Source organism: Aphis gossypii, unplaced genomic scaffold, assembly GCF_020184175.1.
Source record: "Aphis gossypii isolate Hap1 unplaced genomic scaffold, ASM2018417v2 Contig00447, whole genome shotgun sequence".
NCBI lineage: Eukaryota > Metazoa > Arthropoda > Insecta > Hemiptera > Aphididae > Aphis > Aphis gossypii.
Window position 1 is genome coordinate 67622 of NW_026083109.1, and position 19287 is coordinate 86908.

Genomic DNA, 19287 nt, shown 5'->3' on the forward strand with positions numbered 1-19287 from the left:
ATTGTCGAACATGATATTACAAGATTTAGTGATGTAATATAAAAAAAGTTTCTTAACTTATTTTAATTTATCGTTCTTGTAAAAAAAAAAAAAAAAAAAAAAAAAAAAAAAAAAAAAAAAATGTGAAATTAATACCACTTGTATACTAACTTTCAATATTTTATTTATTTTTTTTTGTTTTTATTTTATTTTTATTTTAACTATAAATGAATTATTATTTTTTTTTTTATCTAAATAATAAAAAATAAATATAATATAAAAAAATTTTTTTTTATTAAATAAAATTAATCCAACACCATATCCTATTACATACATTTTATAAGTTTATTTTTTGGTTTGTGTCTGATTAGCTTCTTGGCGGGATGTCGCATCATTTTGTCGAAAACAGATTGAATGAGCGTCACCATTTCTTTGGCTGTAGTTAAATCATCCGGATGCTGTCCTGTTAAAGATATTTTGAGTGAGCATTCAGCATGCTTCCATCTAAAAAAGTTAGGTTAGGTTAAATTACATTTTTATTATAAATATTTCACTTTAGTTAAATATATATATATTATTATTATTATTATTATTATTACCTATCTTGCAGAGCAACTTTATCAATTTTAGCACATTTATAATGTGCTATAGTCCAGTAATCTACAGCCGTATTGTCTACAGGTGTCTTAACCGTTAATGAACAATCATCCTTTTTTATATTCAAGGTGTTCTCTGCATCGGTTGGTATAGTTGGATCTGTTATTAAATCTAATATTTTGTCTGTATAACAAATAGCAGTGCTCTATAAAATAATAATTAAATTATATTTTTACTTTTTCGTAATATGTTATAAATTTATATAACTCACCTTTTCGTCTTTTTCGATACTGGTTTCTTCTCCGGTTTTACAGCTAACCTTTTCGATGTACCTTTTTTTTGAGATGTTGTTGCAATATTATCCTATAATTAAAATAGACGATAAGCTGATGACGGTTTACAAAATAAATTTTTCATAAAATATTTAATGTCTTTTAATTAAAATAATTATATATATATTATTATAATAAAAAAAAAAAATGAAAAAATAAATAAAAATTAATGTTTTTTTTTTACTTACTTCGGAAAATACAACCGACTCCTCGTCATCGCTTTTAAATGAGTAGCAGGACATTTTTTCAAAATTAAATTAATTTTTTAAAAAAAAAAAAAGTCTAGATTGTAAATCTGTTGAAGTAAACTGAATATACTGTATCGATGAGTCTCTTATATATATATTATATATAACCACTTCTACTCTCCTCTTAAGTTTAAAATAATCAGTTCAGCTAAAACACTAACTAGAATAAAATTTGAAAGGTACGTCTTTTCAATTCGAAAAAATAGAATGTAATAACAAGTACAATTTGTATCTAAAAGAATGTAATTGACTTCTACATTTCAATGTCAGATTTGAAAGGTTATATACAATTTAGCAAGGTACGTAAATTTAGCAAGGTAAGATTAAAATTAAATAATTGGTGATAGTAAACATGAAATAGAAACGTACGTATATTTGGAGACTACGCCGCCCAAAAGTTTAATATAAAAGCGGTTGTGGTAGTATTAAGAATTAGACATACAGCTAGTTCATATGTAGAAATCCTGCATATTATAATATATTAAATAATTGGATTACGAACATAGTTTAAATAATCGTTTATATATATATATATATACACACATATATTTTAAAGATAAAAAATATGTATTTAAATAATTGGTTATAGTAAATATGAAATAGAAACGTATAGTCGATTTCCTGTTTATCATGACACGTACGTATATTTTGAGGGCTACACCCAAATAGTTTAATATTAAATGGGTTGTGGTAGTATTAAGAATTAGACATACAGCTAGTTCAGTAAAAACACTATGTAGAAATCCGACATATTACATTACTTCATTCCTGTTGCCCTGAGCTGATATTAGTTGGTTAGATTTAGAATAATAAATATAATATATTAAATAATTGGATTCGAACATAGTTTAATAATCGTTTATATATATATATATATATATTATATATATTAAAAAAAATATGTATTTAAATAATTGGTTATAGTAAAATATGAAATAGAAACGTATAGTCGAATTTCCTGTTTACCATGACACGCACGTATATTTTTGGGGACTACTCCCAAATAGTTTAATATAAAATGGGTTGTGGTAGTTAAGAATTAGACAAAGTTAAGCTTCACTTACGCATAGACCGATGACATTGTTCTATACTTAACAATACATCGAGCTTGCTTTTATTATATTCAGTGAATAAATAACTTTAATTTTAAATTTCTTACACATACGACAAAGTGGACTTCGTCGTTGAATCGTGCTGAACCATCTTCACCAAGACCGTTCACTACAACTAGAAGCCAGTATATTTTTTTTTTTCAAGCATCTCCACGCTAACAGAAATGTAAGTACTATTACTTTACTACTATTAACTAGCTTTAAATTAAATATTTACTATTATAATTTTCTACTATAAAAAATGATTCCATTTAATAATGGTATTTTACATAATTTACACCACAAATAGGTTCATTTGTATCAAAAATATAACATGTATTTGCGTTACATAAATAAATAAATTTTATTTTTTTTTTTTTTTTTTTACACCACGTTAAAAAAAAACGAAATGAAATACCTATGTAATTTGTACCAGCCCTAAAATTGAGTATAGTACGAAACATTTTGAATAGTTCAAAAAGATTAGTGTGTAGTACAACATTTAAAAGTATGTCATTTATTATAATAATAATAATATGTTTAATTTTATATCTTCACATTTTTTTTTTTTTTCCAAAACCACATATACACAGATACATCGTAAATAATATTTTGTGTTGTTACGTCTTATACACTTAATTTTAGTTATTATTATTTTTTTGTTATAATTACCTAGTTATAGTAAATGTACGGTATGTACACGGAATATATTCTGTGGTATATATATATATATATATATAAACAAAAAATAGTTACTAGCTTTTTCTTTCAGAGTTTAGTTGATATAAATAATTATAAATATGTTTTATTTTTTTTAAAAAAAAAAAAAATAGTATAATATACTTAACAAGAATTTACTTATTTAATATATATATATAGAGTTTGTTTTACTTATTTATAATTAAAGTATGATTGATTTTATATATTTTATGAATTATTGCTAAACAAAAATTTACTTATTTAATATATATATATATATAGAGTTTGTTTTACATTTATTTATAATTAAAGTATGATTGATTTTATACATTTTATGAATTATTGCTAAACAAAAAATTACTTATATATATACATTTTATTATAATATAATTTTAATAATGTGAACAATGTTACAAATTATAATTTTAGTAAGTACAGATTAGATAATACCCCTTTTTAAATTTTATTTGGTGTGAATTATAAACTTGAAAAGTGGTACAAATTATTTTTTTTAGATGTGGTGTAAATGAGATATAGTTTTTACATTACCTTTTTTATATTTAAAATAAAAAAAATAACGAATAAATATTTACCTATAATTTCAGAATTATAAAATGGAATCTCCTCAAATCGTTTACCTCCGATCTTTGATTGAAGAATTACATTTGAATGTTTTAGAAAACCAAAAAAGTGTTGATCAAGATGAAGAAAGAAAAAAATAGATATAAGAGCTTTAAATAAAAAAATTAATAATTTATATAAAAAAAAAATAATAGATCTAGTTGAAATAGATAGGTTAAGAAAGGAAAAAAGGGACGTTTTAGATGAGTTTCATTTTTCTTATTATATTGGTGAAAAATGTAATAGACGTATACGTTATCGCTCCACAATTTTAAATAATCAACTAGAAGATTTAATAAATAAATAAATTTGTTTAAATAAATCTATTTTTTTTTAACCTGATTTATATTATTTCTTTTTTTTATACACCTACTTATATAGAAGTATTACTTTGTTCATAATAGCTTTTCCAAAACATAAAAAAAAAAATGTTTTTTTTAGAAAATGGATTTACTTAACCATATCTTAATTGAAATTCATCGATTGGATGAAGAAATCGATGATAATGATGAGAAGGAAGTACAAAGTAAACATGAACAAAGAAAAACTATAATTTAATCAAAAGAAAAATTAAAATATTAAGATATGAAAAATACTTAGCTAAAACACTTTTACAAGATATAAAAAAATAAAAATCTTAAAAGAGAATATAATAAATTTGAGAAATGAAATATTACTTGTTAATAAATATTATGATTTGTATGGTTATGTTAGATTTCGAAAACAGACGTTAGCTTATCATCTGCATAGCGATTATTGTACATTATTGGATGATCTAAATTTATTAACAGAATCTTTTTGTTTGAATCTAAAATGATTTTTTTTTTTTAAAAAAAAAAACTAAGTACTCATTGTTTATTTAAGAATTTTATATTATTATTTTTTTTTTTTTAAAAATGTAAAACAAAAAAAAAACATACATTTATATATATATATAAATTTAATGTGTTTTTTTTTTTATTATTTCAGTCTCATTATGAACAGAAATATAATAACAAAAAAACAGCGTATGAACACGATTGGAAGTGGACTTATTGAAATAGAAAGATTTAGAAAAGGTTCAAAAACTTTCGTAATTAAGAACTGTGAAAATTATATAGATTACAAATTATTTTTTAACTATATTTTACATGAGTTAATTTTAAAGTTAAGACAATCGTGTATTAAAACGTCGATCAAATTTAATTTACACGTTGACGCTACTTACACACGTCCTATAACACATGATAAACAAGATGTAGCTTTTAAAACTTCGAATGTTTTAGCATGTAATTCATCCGATTTCGCTAGTTTGTTAAACATAAAGTTTGATAAAATATTAGCTGAAGAATCTGAATTTATTGCTAAAGGTTCAGGATGGACACTTGTTTCAATAGATGGGTTACAGTTGAGAATCAATTTAGTAAATCCATTAAAAGGAGGTACATATTTAGATTTACCTAAATTTATACGAGAAAAAAAGGCTATTATAAACGTTAAAAAAAAGATAAATACTGTTTTAAATATTCTATACTAACCAAATATGATAAGCGTTCTAATAAATCACGATTTAACCAAAAAATTTTGATTTTCTTGAAAAAAAGAGTGGGTTAGATTTTAAATGTATTGATTTCCCAACACCAATAAATCAAATTAAAAAATTTGAACGTTTAAATAATGTTTCAGTTAATGTTTATAGTTTAAATAATAAAGGTACTATTTTCCCTCTATTTATAAATAATAAAGAAGAAAAAAATCATTTTGATTTATTTTTGTCACAATCATAAAAAATCACATTATTGTTATATTAAAGATTTTTCAAGATTTATTAGAAGTCAGAAAACTAAAAATTGTTTAAATTAATTATTTGTAAGAGGTGTTTTACAACTTTTGGAAATAAACCATGTAAAAGTAAACTTTGGGGTGAAACAGGATTAACTGAACATAAAAAAATGTGTAGTAAGAATAAATTAGGAAGACCGATAATGTTTGAAGAAGGAAAAGAAAATAAATTCATATTTTTTAAAAGTTAAAAAAAATCTAGAATACCATTTGTTATTTATGCTGACTTTGAATGTATTTTAAAACCTAAACAGACAAATGAATTCACTAATACTAGTAAAACTTATATCACACATACATGAAATTATGAGTTATGCATTTTATGTAAAAGTTGACTATAATATTATCACAGAAAAGTTAATGCAACAGTTTAAAATTCCAACAAACATAATAATTTATAGAGGTATTGATGCGGCAAAAAATTTATGGAAAATATGATTGATATTTCAAAAAAAATAAATGATATTTATCAAATTAATGTACCAATGATTACGTTGACTGAAAAGGAGGAAAAAGAATTTCAAATAGCAAAGGTTTGTAAAATATGTTTATTATCTTTTGAAGAAAATGAATTATTTAAAGTTAGAGATCACTGTCATATTACTGGTAAATATAGACAATGTATTTGTTTTAAATGTAATTTTGAAATAACCAACCCATCATTTGTTCCAATTTTTTTCATAACTTATCTTACGATAGTCACTTTATAATTCGAGAACTTGGTTTTGATGATAAGAATATACATGTTATTCCAAATTCTGTAGAAAAATATATATCTTTTAGTAAAGAGGTTGCTCCGAGATTTAGTATAAAATTCGTTGATACATTCCGTTTTATGGCCTCCTCATTAAGCGAGCTTGCAAAAAATTTACTTGAAGATAAATCAAGGTTTAAAGAAACTTTAAAATTATTTTCTAATAAAACATTTGATTTAGTCACACGAAAAGGGGTTTTCCCTTATGAGTATATTGATAGTTGGAGTAAATTAAACGAAACTCGATTACCTTCAAAATCTGCATTTTATAACTCTTTAAAAAATGAAAGAAATAAAATAATGATTATTCTCATGCTAAAAAAATTTGGAAAGTATTTAATATTAAAATTTGGGTGAGTATAGTGATCTTTATTTGAAAACTGATGTCACCATACTAACGGATGTGTTCGAAAATTTTAGAGATTTATGTTTATCTACTCTTAGTCTAGATCCTGCTCATTATATGACTGCTCCAGGCTTTGCTTTCGATTGTATGCTTAAATATACTAAGGTTAAATTAGAAAAATTGGCTGATTATAACATGCTTTTATATTTTGAATCCTCAATCAGAGGGGGTATCTGTCAATCAGTTAAAAGATATGCTAAAGCAAACATACCAAACATTAAAGGTTTGAACTATAATCCTAATAAATCAATTTCATGGATTACATATCTTGATTGTGTAAATTTATATGGAAAATCGATGTTAACTGAGCTACCTTTCAAAGATTTCGAATGGGTTGATGACTTGAACATAGATGTTACTAAAATTCCTGATGATTCAAAAGTCGGATATATATTAGAAGTTGATATTGATTATCCTGAATATTTACATGAAAAACATAATGATTTCCCGTTTTACCTTTAAACGAATGTCCTCCAATTCAAAAGTTAAAAAATTATTAACTACTTTATCATCAAACAAAAAATATATATTACACTATAAAAATTTAAAACAAGCAATTGCTAATGGTCTTAAATTAGTAAAAATTCATCGAGCAATCAAATTTTCACAGAGTAAATGGATGGCCTCATATATCGAACTATGTACGAGAATGAGGAGAGAAGCTAAAAATAGATTTGAAAAAGATTTTTGGAAATTATTAATTAATAGCGTTTTTGGTAAATGTATGGAGAATGTTCGAACTAGAGTTTCTTTAAAACTGGTTACATCAGATAAACAAGCAAATAAATTGATGATGAAAAATACTTTTAAAGATAGAACTATATACTCTGAAAATCTTATGGCTATTCACCAACATAAGGAAACTATCAAATTCGATAAAGCAATTTATGTAGGGTCTGCAATTTTAGATGTCTCGAAAACATTTATGTATGATTTTCATTATAATGTAATGAAAAATAAATATAATAATAAAATACGATTATTGTACTCGGATACAGATCTTTGGTATATAATATTCGAACATTTAATTTTTTTGATGATATTAGATATGATTTATTTCCGTATTTTGATACATCAAACTATCCAAAAGATCATTATTGTTTTAGCGAAAATCATAAAAATCAACCTGGTTATTTTAAAGATGAAATGGGGGGGAAAAATTTTAAAAGAATTTGTTTCATTAAGACCGAAATTATATGCTTACAAGACTGAAAACAACGATGAGGTTAAAAAAGCTAAAGGTGTAAAAAAATATGTAATTAATCAACATATGTATTTTAAAAATTATATAGAAGTATTAAATGCGTACATAAACCATATCTCTCTTGATAATAAACAAACTTGTAGAAACATGAATTTTATTCAATCGAATAAACATGTTGTTCATTCTAAAACAATGAATAAGCTTGTACTAAGTGGTAACGATGATAAACGTTTATAACAAACGATGGGATTAACTCACTAGCATACGAACATTATAAGTTAAAAAAATAATTATTCTAATATTCACTATGTTTAAGAAAATCGATATTAAGTATTTCTAAAAAAATTAAATTATTATCATCAGTAGGTGTTTTTTCCACGCTATCTAGTGATAATAATTATTTCTAAATTAAATTATTATCATCAGTAGGTGTTTTTTTTACGCTATCTAGTGATAATAATTATTTCTAAATTAAATTATTATCATCAGTAGGTGTTTTTTCCACGCTATCTAGTGATAATAATTATTTCTAAAATTTAAATTATTATCATCAGTAGGTATCTCAAAGTGAAAGGAAAACATTATATGAATAACTAAAATAATTTAATTTAATACTGTTTTTTTTTTATTTTTTATAAAAAGGTAAAATATATATAAAAAAAAATTATTTAATAATATCTTTCGATAATATCCATGAATTATGACTGGAATCAAAACCCATCCATTTAACAAGCATTTTATCTTTAACTTTTTTATAATACGTCAATTAGAAATGTGTTCGGAAAATCAGTCAATTAATTTCTTGCTCATAAAAAACCACCTAGAATTATATTGTTGATCCATCCTTTAGCTGATAAGTTATTGGTTCTGTATGTAAAACTTTTGAAACTGTAAATTTTGTTGTCCAATTTGGTGTATATCCTTTACTAAATATATGCTTATATTTTGATATTCTTACTTTATCATTAATTTTAATTTTGGTTTATATAATGTTTTATTTGTTTGTATATTTGATTTGATTTTACTTGTATTTATTCTAGCTTCATATGGTGTACATTTAATTGATCTATGTTTTGTATGATTATAATTATAAATAATTTTTGATATTTTGTTTATACCAATCCATGTACCTGTTGCAGTAAAATGTTTGATATATTATTTTTAGAGTTTGTATAAACACGTTCTCCAATTGAACACTTGATAACGCTATACGTACTATAATGTCTAATTTTATTTTTTTTCATTAACTGTGAAATTGATTATTATAAATTCTGTACCATTATCTGTTTGTAATAATTTTGGATTAGCTTGTTTTAATATATTAAACATACCTTTTGTACATTCTTTTCCTGTTTTATTTTTCAATGATTCTACCCATTGTTGCGTCCCGACTAGGTCGATTCATGCATCAACGTACAAAATGAATACGTCGTGTTGTTCAAGTATAAGTTAATTGTTTATTAAAATAAGTCTTGCACGAATACAAATATTATAAGCTTAATGTAGAATATATAAAATAAGATGGTGAGTGGTGTTACGACCAGCCTCAGAAACTGATATCAAAATGACTTGAGTGGTGTTACGACCTGCCTCTGAGTGTCATAGATATCCCTATTCGTTGGTATACAGTAACCGTCTGTCGAGCTCTTGTCTCGATCCCTCTTATATATGATTTCTTACAAGAGTGGGCGGTGACTTCGTCATACGAGGGGTCCCGGAACGACTGCTTGTGTATTCTACCCATGATTCTTATCGAATCGTTAAGACACCGAGTTTCGACTTTGCAAAGAGACGGTGTGAATTTACTTTAATTGTCAAATTATTATATTAATATAATATTCTACTCTCTCGTGTCCTGTACTCGTGTGCCTGTGGTATTAATTTTACAAGTTAGGAAATTTGACATTGTATGATCTTATGCATATAAAATAATCGATACGGACAGTATAGGTCCGTAACACCTCCCTACCAAAAAAAAGATTTATGTTTAAATCCTTAAACAGAAATCTAAAATAAAATTTACATGTAAGATTTCTTAATACTTAGTGTTAGTATTTTACAAAATATTATTATTATTATTTTTTTTTTTTTGTTAGTTTCTTAAGTTCTAATTAAATATACTATATAGTACGTTCATAGACATTATTTGCTGAAAATTAAAATTATTAATATCTAATTTAAACAATATATTATATGACATATATTTGTCTTACAACTAAAATACAATTTTGTCTTATAATTAAATACATAAACATTTTTTTTTTTTTTTTTTTTATACATAATTTATATATGTGACGCTCCCTAATCTATTGGTCAAATATTTCTAACTTTTTTTTTTTTTTTTTTTTTTTTACACAACTTATACAGTTGTATCGGTCCCATATCTTTTATAATATAGTTAAACAGACATTTTGTGATTATTACGTCTGCTATGGGGTCATGACTATGGGTTATATTATGGTTGGTTTTACAAATTAGATCATGGGTCTCCATTAAATTTAACATTCTCCCATTCTTTTCTTGGTAACCTATTTCGCTTGAGTACAATAATTTACTAGTAAGTCCACTTATATCTAGAAGTTTTAAGTTGAAATAATTGTCATTATTATCGCTATATGATGTAATGTTTAGCATTCTTCTGTTTAGTCCCAATTTTTGTAATATTTCCTTGTCTGTTGTCCCATTCCAAAAAACTATGACTGGTGTTCTGTTATCAGTGTGCAAATATTGGTTTATATATGTAGTAGACAGAGTTGTTCCCCCTTTTGACATGATTCACAATTTTTTATGTATTCTACAACGTCTTCTTTTAATCCTTTCCAGTTAAATTGGTTTTTTATTTTCTTTATCGTTCTGTGTATACCTACGTGCCCACCGATTTTAGAGTCGTGACATTGTTTGAATATCATTAACTTTTCATCGTCGCTAAATTCGAACTTAGAACAAATTATAATTCTATATCGGTACTTCGGAATACATGACGAATCATGGCACGTACCTGCGCCCATTCTAGTTTATCGTTAAATCCTAATTTATTCATCGCTAATTTATGTAACGATTGATCCTCACAGAACATTCTTAGATTTAATAATGCCAAATAAATATTTTCGTACGTTGTTTTTTGGTTTTTTTATTTTCGTTACCATAAACATTATATACCTGTCTTTATTTTTTATATAGTTAATTTCACCTACAGCTTTACACGGTGCTAATATTTGATTATTACAAAATTTTTGTTTCAATTCATAATTTATTCCAGACATGAAGTTGTAATGTTTTGCTATTTCCGATACTATATGATATTCCTCAGGTGCTTCTAATAAAGTACCGTGCACTTCCTTTATGTTTTTATTAGTAATAAGTTGTGTTTCAAATTTATTTAAAAATGTTGGGTAGCTCTCATTTTTGATTTCAGTTATCGTATACATTCTACTTAATGCATCTACATTTGAATTTTGTATTTAATTTCATAATCGTATTCTTCTAGAAATATTCGCCAACGGGCGAGTTTTGATAGCGGGTCTTTTAGATTAAATAACCAGGAAAGTGCGCGATGATCGCTCAAAATAATAAATTTCCTACCATATAAATACGGCCTAAAGATTTTTACTGCGAATATTATGGCTAAACATTCGAGTTCGGTTGTACTGTAATTATTTTCACTTTTATTTAATGTCCTTGATGCGTATGCAATAGGTAAATCTTGTGGTATTTCCCCTTGTGATAGTATTGCGCCTAGCGCTTTTCCACTTGCGTCGGTGGTAACTATAAATGGTTTTGTAAAGTCTGGATATTGTAATATAGGTTCAGAGCAAAGCGAACTTTTTAGACAATCAAATGCCTTTTGACAGTTGTCATCCCAGTTAAAGGTAACCCCTTTTTTCAATAAGTTTGTTATTGGCTTTGCAATTAAGCTATATGACTTTATAAATTTTCTATAGTAACAGAGAGTCCAAGGAATGATTTAATTTGTTTTACGGTGGCGGGTATTGGAAATTCTAATACTGATTTAATTTTATTTGGGTCGGGTTTAATACCGTGTTCACTATTATGTGTCCTAGGTATAAACATTCTTGTTTTAAAAATTCACATTTATCCGGTGTTATTTAAGTTATGTTTTTGTAATCGTTCAAACACCTCACGTAACTTATTATTATGATCACTTAGGTTTTTTCCGTATATTATTATATCGTCTAAATAGACTAAACATTTTATGCCAACTATTCCGGTCATTTACATTATTCATTAGACGCTGGAATGTAGAAGGAGAGGTTTTTAACCCCATGGCCATTTTTTTAAAATGCCAATGCCCTTGTTGGTTGAAAAGGCGGTAAGTTCCTTACTGTCATTATCTAATTAATTTGATAAAATCCTGATGCAAGATCTAGTATGCTAAATAGTTTGCATTGTCCTAGTTGATCTAATATTTGTTATGTTAGGTAACGGGTGGTATTCATTAATTGTTACGTTATTTAAAGCTCGGAAATCTACTACTATTCTAAATTTTTCCTCTAGACTCGCGTCAAGTTTCTTTTTCACTAATAACAATGGAGCATTCCATGGTGAAAAGGATGACTCTATAATATCGTCTTTTCCATTTGTTTTATTTGTGTATCTATCTCCTCCATTTGCGAATGGGGTAGGCGGTATGGCCTCCTATATATAGGCGGTTGATTTTTTTGTAAATTTATTTTATGCGTCATAGTATTTGTGTGCGTTAATATATCCCCTTTAAATGGAATATATCTTGAAATTGTTCACAAATTCTATTATGGATTGTCTTTGTTCGTCATCCATATGCCCACTTCTAATTAATTGTTTAATTTTATCTACACGCTTATTATTATTGTTATTAGTTATTACCGGTTGGATGTTATAATCGAACTCGCGGTCATATTGAATTTTGTTTAGATCGTACCCCCATATATTTGAGGTTCCTCTGTTATATTTAACATTACTTATTACTACTTCACCGTTTTGTACGGTATTTACAATATTTCCACAAAATACACCCTCCTTAATTTCTTGCCTATGAATAAAAATGTCCTTATTTTCCACATCTTTTGCAGCTATAGGTATAGATACTATAGTTTCTGTCCTAGGTTTTAAATTATATTCCTATTGTCTACATTTATATTAATCGCTAATGTTTTATTTGCTAAATCTATTATAGAATATTTTTCTGTTAAGAAACTATTACCTATTATACCATGCTTCCTTATGGGAAAATGCTTATCTACTAAATTAAATTCTGTACTTATTTCCTGTCCTTGTATTATTAAAGGTATGTTATTTTGCCTAACGTTTGTATTGTATTATCACTTATCCCTTTAAATAAATTTTTCGTGTGTTGTCTATTGTTAATCCGCTACGTAAAACATCAGTTTTTATAACGTTCACTTCACTACCTGTGTCTACAAGAAATTCCAACTCGTTTATACAAGCAGGTGAAATGCATTTAACATGGTTGTTATTATTTATTGTTGTGAGTATGATTGGGAAGCAATCTCTGTCGGATTCACGGATACGTAATTTATCGCACGCGCTCCGCGAGTCACGTGTGACACCCGTCCGTTTCCCGAGTTAATAATATTTCCACGTTCGTCGCGCTGTTTCTAAAACATACATCGGCATATGTCCCCGTTTATTACAATATGAACACGTTTCGTTTGCATATGTTATGAAGCCATTTCCGTCGTTCGTTTGATTAAATCGATTGGGTGGTCTTACATTCATGCGGCATTGCGATGCGAAATGACCTTCGCGGGTTACACGTTAAAACAGCGCCTAACAATTAAATTGTTGTACTACCTAGTATTTGGTTGCCATTAGTATTCCCATTGTTAACGTTATTAATATTATTGTATCTATTATAATTCGGCGGATTATTATTCCGTTCGTGGTTAAAGTTTTGATTATACGGTCTATTATTATACTGGTCACTATTTTCTAAACATATTTTGTGTTTCATTATAAGAAAAATTCTTATAAAAGGTCTATTAGGCGGTTCATTATTTTTAAAAATGTCTTGTACATCGTTATAAGTTCGAATTTTTATCGGCCATTAGAGCTATTTGCATAGCATGTTCAAGAGTAGTCGGATTTTTTGCTTTTACTTCAAATTTTATTTCTCCTGTTAACCCATTAATGTAGCTAATCAGAGCCTGTTCTCAATGTTTTCGCGTAATGTCATTGTCTGAGACGTGTTTTTCCTACGGCTACCGCATTGCAAAGTTTTGAAATATTTCCTCTACTCTATTATTATAAGAATGTATGGACTCGTAGGTTTTAATTTTACAATATTTAATTCTATTTGTAAATTCGCGGCACCGTATGGTGACTCGAACGCGTCTAAAATTATTTGTTTAAGGTCCTCCCAGGCATTAATTTCTTTATACCTAGTCGCGTTGTAAGCCTTACCAGTTAATTTAGTTGCTGCAATCATTTTTAATAAAGTGGTAATTGATCGGATTCTACTGCATCAATTATGGTTTCGCATGCGGAAATAAACGGATAAGTGGTCTCTGCTAGACCTGAGTATTGGGAATTATTTTTAAAGCTTCGGTTACCTTAAGTGTAGTTATTTTTGGAGTTGCCATTTTTTTTATTTTTACTGCCCTTTTTATGGTATATATTCTGAAATGAACAATTTTTATTGCTTCTTAATCCTATTGTACGCGTATTATTTGTAATAGGACTTTTTTCAAAACTCCTCTAAATTAATTAATCTAATACTTTTATTTAAATCTGCTGGTTACTTATTTCTATATCTTCCTTAATTAATCTACTTATTTCTGTTTCAGTAATTAATTCACTACTACTATCATTTAAATCTACAATACTACTATCGTTTTCTATTATACCTATTATCTTATCTAATGTTTCTCGAGCTATTTCTTCAAACTCGTCAATAATTTCGGCGTCCTTTTCTGCAGAACCCGTACTCATTAAGATTTTTCTCAATAAATCAAAATAATTCTCATATATAATCTCAAATAAAATTCACAAATAATCTCATAATTTCTCAATAATTAATTCTCATAAATCTCAATACAATTTCTCAAATAATCTCATAAAAATCTCAAAATAATAAAATTCTCAAATAACCTTACTGGCATATATTCCCAAATAAAATAATAAAAATTTTCCTTACTACGATGGACCAATAGACCAAAGGAGACGATTACATATATAAATTATGCTTACAAAACTGCTGTTTCATTCTGCTTGCTTGATCTTCTCGCCGTGCCTGAACTGCAACAATGATTGTAGATCGATTTCCACAGAGTTGTTGGAAAGACGTCTCAATCCAACGGTGATCCACTTGGTGAAATTGCCTCTGGTTGAAGAAGTTGACAGGAAAATATTAGCAATTTCTGATCTGTCGTTCTCGGAAATCAACCTGTCCACAGCGCCAATTTTTCTGTTGCGTCCCGACTAGGTCGATTCATGCATCAACGTACAAAATGAATACGTCGTGTTGTTCAAGTATAAGTTAATTGTTTATTAAAATAAGTCTTGCACGAATACAAATATTATAAGCTTAATGTAGAATATATAAAATAAGATGGTGAGTGGTGTTACGACCAGCCTCAGAAACTGATATCAAAATGACTTGAGTGGTGTTACGACCTGCCTCTGAGTGTCATAGATATCCCTATTCGTTGGTTATACAGTAACCGTCTGTCGAGCTCTTGTCTCGATCCCTCTTATATATGATTCTTACAAGAGTGGGCGGTGACTTCGTCATACGAGGGGTCCCGGAACGACTGCTTGTGTATTCTTACCCATGATTCTTATCGAATCGTTAAGACACCGAGTTTCGACTTTTGCAAAGAGACGTGGAATTTACTTTAATTGTCAAATTATTATATAATATAATATTCTACTCTCTCGTGTCCTGTACTCGTGTGCCTGTGGTATTAATTTTACAAGTTAGGAAATTTGACATTGTATGATCTTATGCATATAAAATAATCGATACGGACAGTATAGGTCCGTAACACCATACATATTTCGTGTATGTATCTATAACAACTAAAATATACTTAAAACCAAGATTTTTGTTTAGAATGAGATTGCATATCCATTAAATCAGCTTGCCAAAGGTCATCTTTAAATCGTGTTATTAATACGTCTTGGAAATACTTTTCTTGCAGGTCGATGTAGCTCATTAGCTAAACCCTCTAATGTAGACATTAAACTATAATATTCCTCTCACGTAATTCTTCTATAATAGATATGATTTCATTATTTACACCAGTATTACCAGCATTTTGGGACGATGTTAAAAGATTTAATCTAACAACTAATTCATTTGGATCATCATAATACACTAATTGTGTACGAGGTATTACATCTTTATATAAACCAGATCCTTTCTTAACTGACGGTGATAAACTAAAGTTAAATAGCTGATCAGTTGGAGGTTCTTCAAATTTAGAATTAATCACTGAAGAGAAAAATCAAATGGTTCATTTGATATGGCTGTATCATTAATAATGTTTCTTCGTTTTGCGCCTGAGCTAGATAAAAAGTTATCAAATTCTTTTAATTTTAATTGAGAAGGAGTTTTAACTTTTGTGTTATTTATTTTCAATACTTCCTCATTTAATTGTTTTTCATCAATTTTCATTCGATCATATAGAGGTTTTACAACGTTCATCCATTTGAAATATCTTGAGGTTTTAGGTTTCCCGTCTGCCTTTAAATAACTTTACTTGTTTTTAGAATATTATAATATGATTCCATATCTTCTATCGTCATATTTTTTGGTACTTTCTCACATAATAAAGACCAAAGTCCTTTAGTCCAAGGGTAGTAATTATCAAGCAAGCGTAAGTTACCATGATCAAAAGTGACAGGAATATCTGATATTTTAAGTTGATCATTAACCGAATCATAATGCATGCCATACGATTTATCATATCGCTGTAATTTAGGATTAGAAATTAAAAAATTATCGAACGATGAATTTGATTCGTTTTCGCTATCTCCATCACTAGTGATCAAGGTATTTTTTTTTTAGTAGTGTCAGAAATAAATGAAGTGTTTTTTTCTGGAATTGAAGTCAATGGTTTGAGTAAAGGTATAAATGTTTCGCGAAAATAGTTATTAGAATCTATAACACCACGCTTCATGTTCATTATTTTACGTTTGATATTTTTTTTTGATAATATCAAATTTTTTAACAAAACTTTATCTTTATTCATTGAAAATAATGAACTTAATATATCTGTTTCCTTCAACTAAAGATAATGCTATGTAGATTTTGTCTATATTACAACTATATTTATATACTTATTTTTTTTTATAAAAGTATGAAAACCACATCTATATCTACCTTCATTCATTTCACGTGTTTTATCAATAACCATAAATCCGTAATCACTATGATTCCAGCAGAAATGAGAAATTTTCCGAAATTCTGAGAAATCCATATCTGCTGATGAATGATCATTGAATATATGTTTTAAATTTGTATCATCCTGTTTTAGAATTATTAATAAATTTGAATTATCTCTTACCAGTTGCTTCGGAATTTGAGAATATGTTTGTGCTAAATAGAATACAGAGCTAGCACCTGAATGTCTACACATTCCGAAATATTCTCTTATTATCGACTGCGGACCACATAAAACATCATCGAAAATTATTACAGAATTCTTTTTAGTTAAATTCGGTTTTATAACTTTATCAGCGTCTGAAAATATAAAAATGTTAGCACCTTTTATATCATCTATTATTTTTTTTAATAAAACATATTTTTCTTGATTAGAAGTTTTTGAGTATAAATAAATATTTTCAAATCTTATTCCGTTTTCATGAGTGATTAGATTATACATTATATTTGTTTTACCTGAACCACTAGGACCGACTATAATAGCACGTATAGTATCAGGTAATAACGGTCCATGTCTTGACGTTTTTTTTATTATTTGAGTATCAACGTTCGAAATATCTAATTTATCTTTCTGTTCAATCAAATCCATTTTTTTTTCTTATAAATACTCTGGATCTTTTAAATTTATAACCAGTGAAAGATAGTGTGCTCAACCTGTAAGTAGAAATCAGATAAGACTGGTGAAGGTTTTATAAACTTCTTTATAAATACTGAAATAAAGTATGATGAAGGTTAAACAGAAAATAGGTATGAGTTATAAAGGTAAACATAAAAGTAATAAAAAAATAAAAAAGAGAACACTAGCTGAAAAAAAAGGAAAGGTTAAGAAAAATCCTAATGGTAAAAGATTGATTTTAACACCAGGTCAGACAGGAGGTGCGATTCCTCTAATTCCTATTTTCGCAGGGTTATCAGCTCTCGGTAGTTTAATGTCTGGGAGTGCTAGTGTTTATAATGCAATTCAAAATTCGAAAAAAAAGAAAGGTAGCGGATTGAATTTAATCAATAATGGATCAAGGAAAAAAAACTGATAAAAACGTTACCTGACAGACCACTCACATCTAGAGACATTATAAAATACATTGCAAAGTTTAATATCAATCATTTCCGAGGAGTCTTTTCACGAGATGACTTACCTAAAAAACCACGAACAATTGAATGTGGTATATTAAACTTAGACGTATCTTCAGGTGATGGAAGTCATTGGGTAGCGTTTTACAAAATTAAAGATAAGGTTGTATATTTTGATAGCTTCGGTGATTTACCTCCACCAATTGAATTACAAAACTATTTCAAAGGAAACACGATTATATATAACTATTCAAATTATCAAGATTTTAATTCATTTAATTGTGGACATTTATGTCTTGAATTTTTACAATGTATGAATCAATTACATTAAGTTTAACTGGTAATACAACTACATTATCTGTACATTATTTTCCAGCAATTGATGTGTACGATGACTCGGAAATTGCTTTGTTAAATTTACAAACATATAATACATTTCCAAACATAAATGAAACTAATAACCAGTTTGAAATACATTTAGAAAACCCCGATCGTTTACTAAATAATAATAAATTTCCAACCTGTTTTATCACACTGAAAAAAGGGTGTTACGGTATTAAGGATATTAAAAATCAAATTTTAAAGCAAATAGATGACTTTCATAATGTTAACGAATACATTGGAATACAACTAACAGAGAAAATAACTTTTGATATCGGGATTGATCAAGTAGATTTTAAGACAACCATATTCAGTAATGCAACAATACGTTTTAACGTAGCAAACAGTATAGGACCTTTATTAGGATTTGAAAAAACAAATTATGAACCACACTTGCAAAACATTGATGGTCATCGTTCAAAGAAAGTGGTAATTTAAACAATGTTAATTCAATAAAAGTAATGTGCAGTATAGCTCAAGGTTCATTCAACAACCACATGCCAAGTCATTCAATTTATGAGTTTTCTCCTACTGAGAACATAGGGGCGAAGCTGATTCAATCTCCAACTAACCTAATATATTATAAATTAAATAAAACAAATATCGATTTAATAACTATACAATTAGTTGATCAAGATCATAATCCGATAAACAATTTAGGTGAAAAATTAGTAATCAAT

At 27.2% G+C, this 19287-nt stretch overlaps 1 protein-coding gene across 7 annotated transcripts in view; it reads left to right on the forward strand.

Annotated features, from left to right (window-relative positions):
• LOC126554208 (death-associated inhibitor of apoptosis 1-like) overlaps positions 1-19287 on the forward strand; it is a 61819-nt gene that overhangs the window by 1672 nt on the left and 40860 nt on the right. The gene's annotated exons all lie outside the window — the stretch shown is intronic.